This window comes from Taudactylus pleione, unplaced genomic scaffold (assembly GCF_031769625.1).
Source record: "Taudactylus pleione unplaced genomic scaffold, aTauple2 ptg000248l, whole genome shotgun sequence".
Taxonomy (NCBI): Eukaryota; Metazoa; Chordata; class Amphibia; order Anura; family Myobatrachidae; genus Taudactylus; species Taudactylus pleione.
In genome coordinates, this window is record NW_028284650.1 from 2,367,714 (window position 1) to 2,376,909 (window position 9,196).

The 9,196-nt window shown below is 45.7% G+C and overlaps 1 pseudogene; it reads right to left on the bottom strand.

The window, feature by feature from the left end:
• Nucleotides 1-644: 644 nt before the first annotated feature.
• Nucleotides 645-2,471, bottom strand: LOC148515550 (uncharacterized; annotated as a pseudogene).
• Nucleotides 2,472-9,196: the final 6,725 nt, after the last annotated feature.

Here is a 9,196-nt window from a genome sequence, read left to right on the forward strand (position 1 = left end):
GAAATCTCCGCTGCTTGTCCCGGAGTACGGCCGCAGCCCTCAGGTAAGCATCAAGGCAGCGCAGCCTTTTCTCCTGTCCAGCTACCTCACCAACTGCTGTCCAACTGTCAGTACAAGCCCCTCTGGTCACTGGGCACTGTTTCTCTATTGCATTGGAAGTCCAGTCTCTCCAGCCGCATGCCAGCTCCTCAAGCTGGCTGCATTGTTCACTGTTACCAATGAATACATTCAAATGTCCAGCAACACATATATAAGGGTATATAACATGAGGTACTCCCAGGTTCTGGGGTACCACATACTTCCCCTCTAGAATGATGCCAGTCCTCACGCATCTGACCATTTTAACAAGTTTGGCAAACATCACTATAACATTACAGCTCAGTTACAATATAACAACTGCCTTCAGAACAACGGTTGACTACATTTATTTCTTTTACGTAACATCAGTTGGATACTTTAATGCACACAACCTTTGGTTGCAATATCTACTCCTGTATACTCTATTGCCTGTACCTAATGGGTTAAGTTCCCTTTGCTCCTCTTTCCTGACTTGTTACATGCTTGCTGGAAAATTAATGCTATCTCTTTGTAGCCTATTGTTGTATATTCATAGTCTGGGCGATGCCACTCTGGAAGCAGATATGTCACTGGGTGTTAGTAGGGATGTCAGATTCGAAATTCAATATAAGTGAGTCTGAGTAATGGGTTTTAGGAGGCCCTGATTCTTCTGCCGTGGCCGTTTGGTTTACTCTACCACTATCTTTTTTCTGGTCTAATGCACTTGAATGTGCCTGATTAAGGTAGGCCGTACTGGAAACTATATCTTCCATTCTAGGCTTATTCTCACGTACTGGCTCTGGAAGAAGTGGTTGCTTGACTACATCCTGCCATCTCTGCCGTGCTATCTCACTTTCCGATTCTTCAGGTTCCTCCCTATATTCGTGGTATTGGTAATTTTGCAGGTAATTACGTTGAGAACCTCTGCGATGTGAATAGTGCCAATATCGCTTACAATCTGTGGCATATCTGCTGCCTTGAACTGGGAAACCGCCAGGACCAGTGACATTTGCTGCTTGTAGACCTTTTGCCCCAACAGCGACATCACTCTACAGTTTCTCCATCTCCCAAACTGAGAAGGTACTTCCTGAGGTTATTTTTCTTGATGGCGGTATAATGTACGAACACATCCTCCATGGTGTCCTTCCGGCTCACGAATCCATAGCCGCGTTGCACATGGAACCATATGACTTTGCCCCAAATTCTTCTTGCGATGGCTGATGTAGCATCACCTGCTGGTGGCGTGCTTGCAATTTTTATTTGGTCCTGTAATATTGGGCTAAAACTCACAACTCTGGGTTGCCCTTCTTCCATTTGTGAACCTATTCTTTCTATTTCTTCTGAGGGCTGGTCCTCGGGCTCTCTATGGATGCAGTAGCGTTCAATGTGGCCACTTTGCCGACAACTTCTGCAGATGGGCCTCCCATGTGAATTGATTTCGTCCGTTAGACGTCAGCCTGACTCACGTGGAATGTTCCATCGTGACTTGTTTCTCCCACCTTGTTCCTGGTGCCAGTCTCTGTGTTTTGCTTCAGCCTGTTCTTGTCGGAGTTCTCTCAACTCTCTTTCCATCTCTGAAAGACTTTGTGCCAATTCGGTGATTTTGTTATCAAGGGCCCCTATCGGATCATGAGCAGACTGTACCTGCGTCTGATGGGTAATTGCTCCCTTTGGTGTCAGGGGGTCAGGCCCAATGTAGTGACTGCTCTCTTCAATGTCTCCATCTTCCATTTGTTCCGACAATTCATTGTCATCACTCTGATTGAGTCCAAGAATTTGCAACATCGTCTCCTTGAACTCTGAAAACGAGCAGCCCAGATGGTTGTGTTTCCACATCCTCAGTTGTGCTCGTAGTGCTTCTCCTCGTGCCCCTTCAATGAACAGACTAATGTCTCATTTTCTTGTTGAACCTCTTGCGGGTCTAGGGCTTGGACTGCCTGCATGGCCTCCTGTAGACCCAGAGCAAACTCCCTCAGGGACTCTTGGGGTTTTTGTTTCCTGGCATAGAGACGACCCTTAAGTTCAGAGATGGTTCGTGAATTGAAGATGCCCATTAATTTTTGGAAGATTTCCTCAACCGTTTTCCGCTCTCCGTCAGACAATGCTTTGACTTCACGTTGTGCAGGACCTTTCAACTGCCCCATTAATATCTCAACTTTCTGCGTTTCACTCAGCGGGTATAGCCGGAACATGGACTACATTTTGTCCTTGAATTCCTTGAAGGTGCTCGTACCAGGTGTACGTGTATTCCCGGAGTATGTTGGCAACCACGGGGCCCCAAAATAGTATGGCATCATGATGGGTGATGCCTGTGTCATATGTGCCACACCGCTGCTAGGTGAGACATTTACTGATGGTGAAGCGGGTAGTCGTCTCTGACCCGAGGTTGATGCAGGAGTTTGTGGTGCAAACATTTTCCTGTCGTATCCTGTTCGCGGACGCCAAATTGTGATACCCTAAACTATGAGTTTATTCACAATGTAATCATACAACATAGTATAACAGTAAAGATAGAGATAGTGAATCATTTCTTATGATTATTTTACTTTGCAAGAACAAAGAAACACTTGGCAATATTCATATATCAACAATGTTGACAGTAACACACACATTAACACTCTTGTTTATTTTATTTTTCAGGAACCTGAAGATCACCAGCAAACTCTGGACTTCGAACCTGCAAACTATAAATGGGTAAGTATTCTCTAGTGGCAATTATCAAATGACTAATTTTGCAATTCCCTTAACATCTCTAAAATATATAAAAAACAACCTCACGTGAGTAAGATAAGGTTACATCAAGAATACAATTGCAAACTTGTATTACTTTTCTATACACCTAGTTCAGTGCTGAAATAGTTAAAAGGGTGCACCCTTCGTTGCCCGGGATATGAAGAACAGTTCTTTGGGAATGATTTAACTGGCAATCTACTCTGTCTTTGCCAAGTCCTGTACATATGTTCTTAAACTGCTCCAGCTACAGTACTTGTCTCTAATTAATGCAACACTGTAATCCTCTGTAAATGATCCTGCTGCGATGGTGTTGGTGTTACAGTCAGTTCCTTCTCTGCTTAGTAACCTTAGGGCCTGATTCAGAGCCGCTCGTAAGCGGCAGTACTCTCGTTCCGAGCGATGTTCGCACATCTGCGCATGCGTACGGTTTTTAATAGGCATGCGTGAACCAGTCAGTGCGGCCGAAAATCGTTTGTTCGCTATATAGCGAATGCCTGCTATTTTGAGTGACAGGAGGAGGCGTATGTGGGTGGTAACAGGGGAAGGTGCTTGAAAACGAGGAGTGGAGATCAGAACGCAGGCGTGCTTAAAGGTCAAAGCGGGCGTTTTATGGGTGAGCATAATTAATACAGCAGCATCATTGACCACGTCACTGGGTTGTTTTATAGTCAGAACTGCTCGCAATATAGTGGTAGGAAAAACCAACCACAAGAATAGCGAGCAGTTCATACGCTGTTCGATGTACTCGATTAATCTAATAAATAGCGGAGATGACGTATGATGCGAGCGGCCAGGGGGCGTATTTTTAAAATAAACGTCCGCATGTTTTGTTCGCTCGTTCAGACATGGAGGCGTCAACAGACCGCAAGGAGCGAACGGTTCATTTGAATAGCCACCCCCTTTTTCTGAACGAGCGAGCGCTAATTGCGTCCGGCTCTGAATCAGGCCCTTAGTTCATAGCGAGAGTATTACAGGTGCTGGCCCTAACACTGAAGTGTCGCCCTAACACTGCTGGTAACTGTTGTACCTAACCTCCAATAAGCAGTATCAGGGGGTTAATCTTACTATTATGATGCAGTCTATAAACCCCACACTGATCTCTGAAGGGACTGCTGTGCATATGTAACGGTGGGCAACTGTAGGCCTCCAGTTAATAGGCACTAATGTCACTGAGTGTCTATTTGGGAGGTTGCAGCAGCTTCTTACCCCTCCAGTATCAGCTCTCAACCTCCGGCTCCTTTACAAGCTCAGTCTCTCTATATTTCCACAGCTCCGCCTGAGGCACTCCCTTAGGGGTCGTCCGACACACCCCTCTTAGGCTGATTGTTCTCAGGAACCTCCCCGGATGACACAGCTTGGTCCCACCGGATGTTCCCCGCCTCAGAAATCTCCGCTGCTCGTCCCGGAGTACGGCCGCAGCCCTCAGGTAAGCATCAAGGCAGCGCAGCCTTTTCTCCTGTCCAGCTACCTCACCAACTGCTGTCCAACTGTCAGTACAAGCCCCTCTGGTCACTGGGCACTGTTTCTCTATTGCATTGGAAGTCCAGTCTCTCCAGCCGCATGCCAGCTCCTCAAGCTGGCTACATTGTTCACTGTTACCAATGAATACATTCAAATGTCCAGCAACACATATATAAGGGTATATAACATGATGTACTCCCAGGTTCTGGGGTACCACACACGCAATCGACCGATTGTTGCGTTCTGCGCATTCGTATGCATTGCAGTGTGCGTGCGTGAGACAGCCACTGCAATCAGGACTGCGATTGCAGTGACTACGCAGATCCTTCGCCGAGTGATTGACAGGAAGTGCTGTTTGTGGGTGATGACGGGGGGGTCAGAGAAATGGAGGCGTGCCAGTGCGTTTGAACGCTGTTGCAGGGGCGTGCATAAATCATCCACTGCGATGCCTGAGACCTGATAGCGTGCACTGAAGTTAGTAATTTCAGAGTAATGGGGGGCATCCAGTAGACGATTTTATCCCTGTCCAACCTCAACGATTTTCCCTTGAAGTTTCCCTTGAAATTTGATCTTCCACTCTGAACAATGTGCAAAAGATTTGCAAACGATCTAATGATAAACTATGTTGTTTGAATCTGTGATTGAGAGCTTTCAGCTATAGTGGGCAGATAGTGGTTCAGCGTGAACGATGTGTAAACGATGTGTAAATGATTTGTAAGCAATCAAGTGAAATTGACCTGCATGTTCAGTCGATGGAGGAGACGATCAAACGACCAGCGGGAGCGCGCATCGTACATCGTTAGAAACAATTACTGCACGATTTGCAAACGATTTTTAAACGATTTTAAAATGATTGAACGATAATGATATCGTTATCGTTCAATCGCCTGCTAAAATCGTCTAGTGGATGCCCCCCATAAGGTCTGACCTTACAGTTAGTGGGCGTGAGGCTGCGATGGTACTCGATTGTACCGATGTTTTTGCAGTCTTGCTAAACATTACAGATGTGTGTAAGACAAAATGGGTGTCCTTATGTAGTGCTGCGGCAACATAGCGATCGCAATGAATTAGCATACTATCGCAGCCTGTAACTCTGTAATGTAACCTGTTTGTCCTGCTTGGTGGTTTGCTATTATAATTCAGGTTGCTATTATATTGAAGTTTGCCATGATAATTACTCCTAATATGATTTAAGCGTTATTTTGCGCTCTGTGTCTGGAACGGCATGGAATGGCAGTGCTGCGGTGCTGACAGTGTCCTCAGTGAAGGGTACCGGTGATGTCGGCAGTGCGGGGGTGCCAGCGGTGTCTTTAGTGCAGGTTTGCTGGCTGTGTCGGCAGTGCGGGGGTTCCAGCGGTGTCTTTAGTGCAGGTTTGCTGGCTGTGTCGGCAGTGTGGGGGTGCCAGCTGTGTCTTTAGTGCTGGTTTGCTGGCTGTGTCGGCAGTGTGGGGGTGCCAGTGGTGTGTTTAGTGCAGGTTTGCTGGCTGTGTCGGCAGTGTGGAGATTGCTGGCGGTGTCCTCAGTACATGGAATGGCAGTGCGGGGGTGCCAGCGGTGTCTTTAGTGCAGGTTTACTGGCTGTGTCGGCAGAGCGAGGGTGCCAGCAGTGTCCTCAGTGCAGATTTGCTGACTGTGTCGGCAGTGCAGGGGTTTTGTCAATGCAGGGTGCCGGTAGTGTCGGCAGAACGGGGGTGCCAGCGGTGTTCTCAGTGCATGTGTGCTGACAGTGTCGGCAGTGCAGGGGTGCTGGTGGTGTCATAGGTGAGGGAGTGTTGGCAGTGTGGGGGTCGCTGATGGTGTCCCCAGTACGTGGGTCAGCAGTGCAGGAGTGTCGGCAGATGTGGTGTCTGCATCGGGGATGCTGCCACTGGGGGTGCCGGCGGTGTAGGCAGCAGGGGGGGCGGAGGTGTCAGGCAGCGGGGGATGGTGGGCGCCATCTTTTTCTCTCTCCTAGTGCATTTTCAATGGGCTTAACACTGATTGGCTGAGAGCCGTGACAGACGGCTCTCTCAGCCAATCAGCGTTAAGCCCGCTCAAAACAATACCTCGCGACCCAACAGTGGGGCCTACAGGTTTTGTCTCGAGTGAGGGATCCGGGGCAGGCAGGGAGATCTGAGCTGCACTTGGATCACCCCGGATCCCTGAAATTTGGGTGGGTTCGGATCTCTGAGATCCAAACCCGCTCATCTCTAGTTCCTGCACATACATTGCTTCCATTTCCTCACACTTTGTATGTTTGGTTATTGCTATGTCCTAATCATGCTTTCATTGCACCATGAATATCCAGATCACCCCTTGTCATTATGGCAGTCCGTTCTGGGCTCCTATCTGCCTAGGAGTGCTCGTTGCTGGAAGACTTGTTAGTGCATCTCCTATTCTCTCTAATATTCTTACTTCTGCCTTTCATGTATATTTGGTTTTGACCTGAGCAGCTTCCTGTTGCTGATGATGTTTCCTGCTATAATGATGAACTACACAAACAATAACTCTTGTGTAGGGGAGCAGATTACACTTATTCATTTCACTGCCTTTATGCTAGTTTAACTACTTCCTGATGAACCATCCAAATGACTTATTATCTTGGTTCCCATCAAATTTGGGTGCAGGCCAACACTACAATATTCCCCTTACAGTATATTTTCATATGAAATGTCTACATTTGGTGGGGTTCCATACAAATGGTCGACAATGATTTGGTCAACACTAGAAGGTCGATATGGAAGAAGGTCAACATGACAAAAGGTGGACAGTACAGAAGGTCGACAGGTACAAAAGGTCAACATGGAAATGATTTTTAGGGTAAGGCACTTACCGGAGGGTTAGGTTTAGGCACTAGGAGGAATGGTTAGGGTTAGGCACTTACCCCGATGGTTAGGTTTATGCAATAGGAGGGACGCCTAGGGTAAGACACTACTAGTAATATCCTTCCTTGCTGCCTTCAATATTTTATATATGAGTTTGTTTTCCCTTGGAATTGTTGCACTTAGTGTGTTCCTTGTTTCCTTCCTGCCTTACTTCATATGTATATTCTAACAATGGAATTGCCCATAAGGGATGCAGGCCACTTTGCAGAGTCCATTTCCTTGTCACTGTATATGTATTGTGTCATAATACATATTTTGGTACTTGAATTTTTATTCATTTGACTTTTTGATTATGGGATTTTATATCCGTCACATTGTAATTAGTTGTATGTGTTTCATCACAAATATATGAAGCAAAAGAACATTTCTAATATGAATAATTTGCATCTTTAGCTCTTGTGGTATACTGTAACATTATTGATCCATTTCATTTGTGGTGTTTTTGGTGATTTGCATCTTGGTTGCTTGTATACCAAATACATACACATCTATTTATAGTTCTCATACCCATTTACCACGTTGTACTGTATACTACTAATTTCAGGTTTTTATTACTAACTTTATGATTATTTTTAGTTAGAGTTGTGCGCGGACCTCTGTATTTTGGTTTTGGTTCTAATTTATCATCGTCTTTTGGTTTTGGCAAAACCACAAACCATCCTCAAGTGTTTTGGTTCAGATTCGGTTTTGGTTTGGTTTGAATTCTTTAAAAATCTATGAAAATCGATTTTAAAAAAATCGATAAAAATGTATATAAAAAAATTCATAACAACTATTTTGGACCAATTTACATGCAATCCAAAACCCGAGTTCAGTTATTAAATCTGAGTTCTGAAATTACTGCTGACCTGTACTGGGACTCGGCCTAACTCAGAACCCCAAAGTGATTCGGAACTGGGACTCGATTCGACTTGGAGCCCCTAAGATCGGGTGTCTTCGTATTTCGGAAAAACCAAACCACACATCTCTACTTTTAGTCACAAAGTTTGAGAAGCACCATACAAGGGGGTAAACATAAAAACATTGTTACTATTATTGTGAAATAACAGAGTAACAGAGCAAAAGTATAGTACACAACAGCTAAACATACAGTAGCATAAATACATAGCATAACTACAAAACATTACTATAACACCATAAGGCTGGGTAGGATAAATAACAGGAGTGAGGGTAGGGCAACTCTCTGTAGCATGAATTGAATGACCAAGCAATGGGTAATCATGGGCTGGGGGTCAATTCAGATGTCAATTATCCTGTAAGTAATGTAAATGCAAGCACTCATGTTCTAATAACAGAAGGGTAGGAGACAAGGGAGTGGAGCACTGGTGACATGGCTAGTGCCAGGGGAGAAGATTAAGAGAGGAGAGGCCCATGTGCAGCCTCCATGCAGGCCTCCTTCTCTTTCTGCAGTGCAGTTACGAGTAGACTCTCTGGTACTGTGTAAGAGTCTACTGCACATGTGGTAATTTAAGCAGCGCTGATGTGGGACTCCAGAGAGATAAGTAAACAAAATGGTTGCATGATGTGCAGTGCGTGCCCTGCAGCCATTATAGATACACCACTGGTAAGGGGAGCCTGCCCATGAGCAATCACGTACTACGGGGAAGGGACCTCTTTTACCCTCTTTGCCACAGGTCTGCAAGCTTTCACTTTGAGCCATCTGGTTCTTTATTCTCTCTAATATTCTTACTTCTGCCTTTCATGTATATTTGGTTTTGACCTGAGCAGCTTCCTGTTGCTGATGATGTTTCCTGCTATAATAATGAACTATACAAACAATAACTCTTGTGTAGGGGAGCAGATTACACTTATTCATTTCACTGCCTTTATGCTAGTTGTTTGATGGTTTTGTTTGGTTGGTTTTAGGAAACGTATAAAACTGCATGGTATACTGTAAGTCAGGGCAGGATTTACCACTAGGCAACCTAGGTGCCTGCCCAGGGCCCGGTGGGTCCCAAGGGGCCCGCGGTCGGGCCCCCCGAAATCCGGCCCAGGAGAATAGTCACAGTCACTCACAACAGCTAGGTCCGGATGTAGAGGCAGGAAGTCTTTGTCGGCATCTTCTCCTACTTCTCACTGAG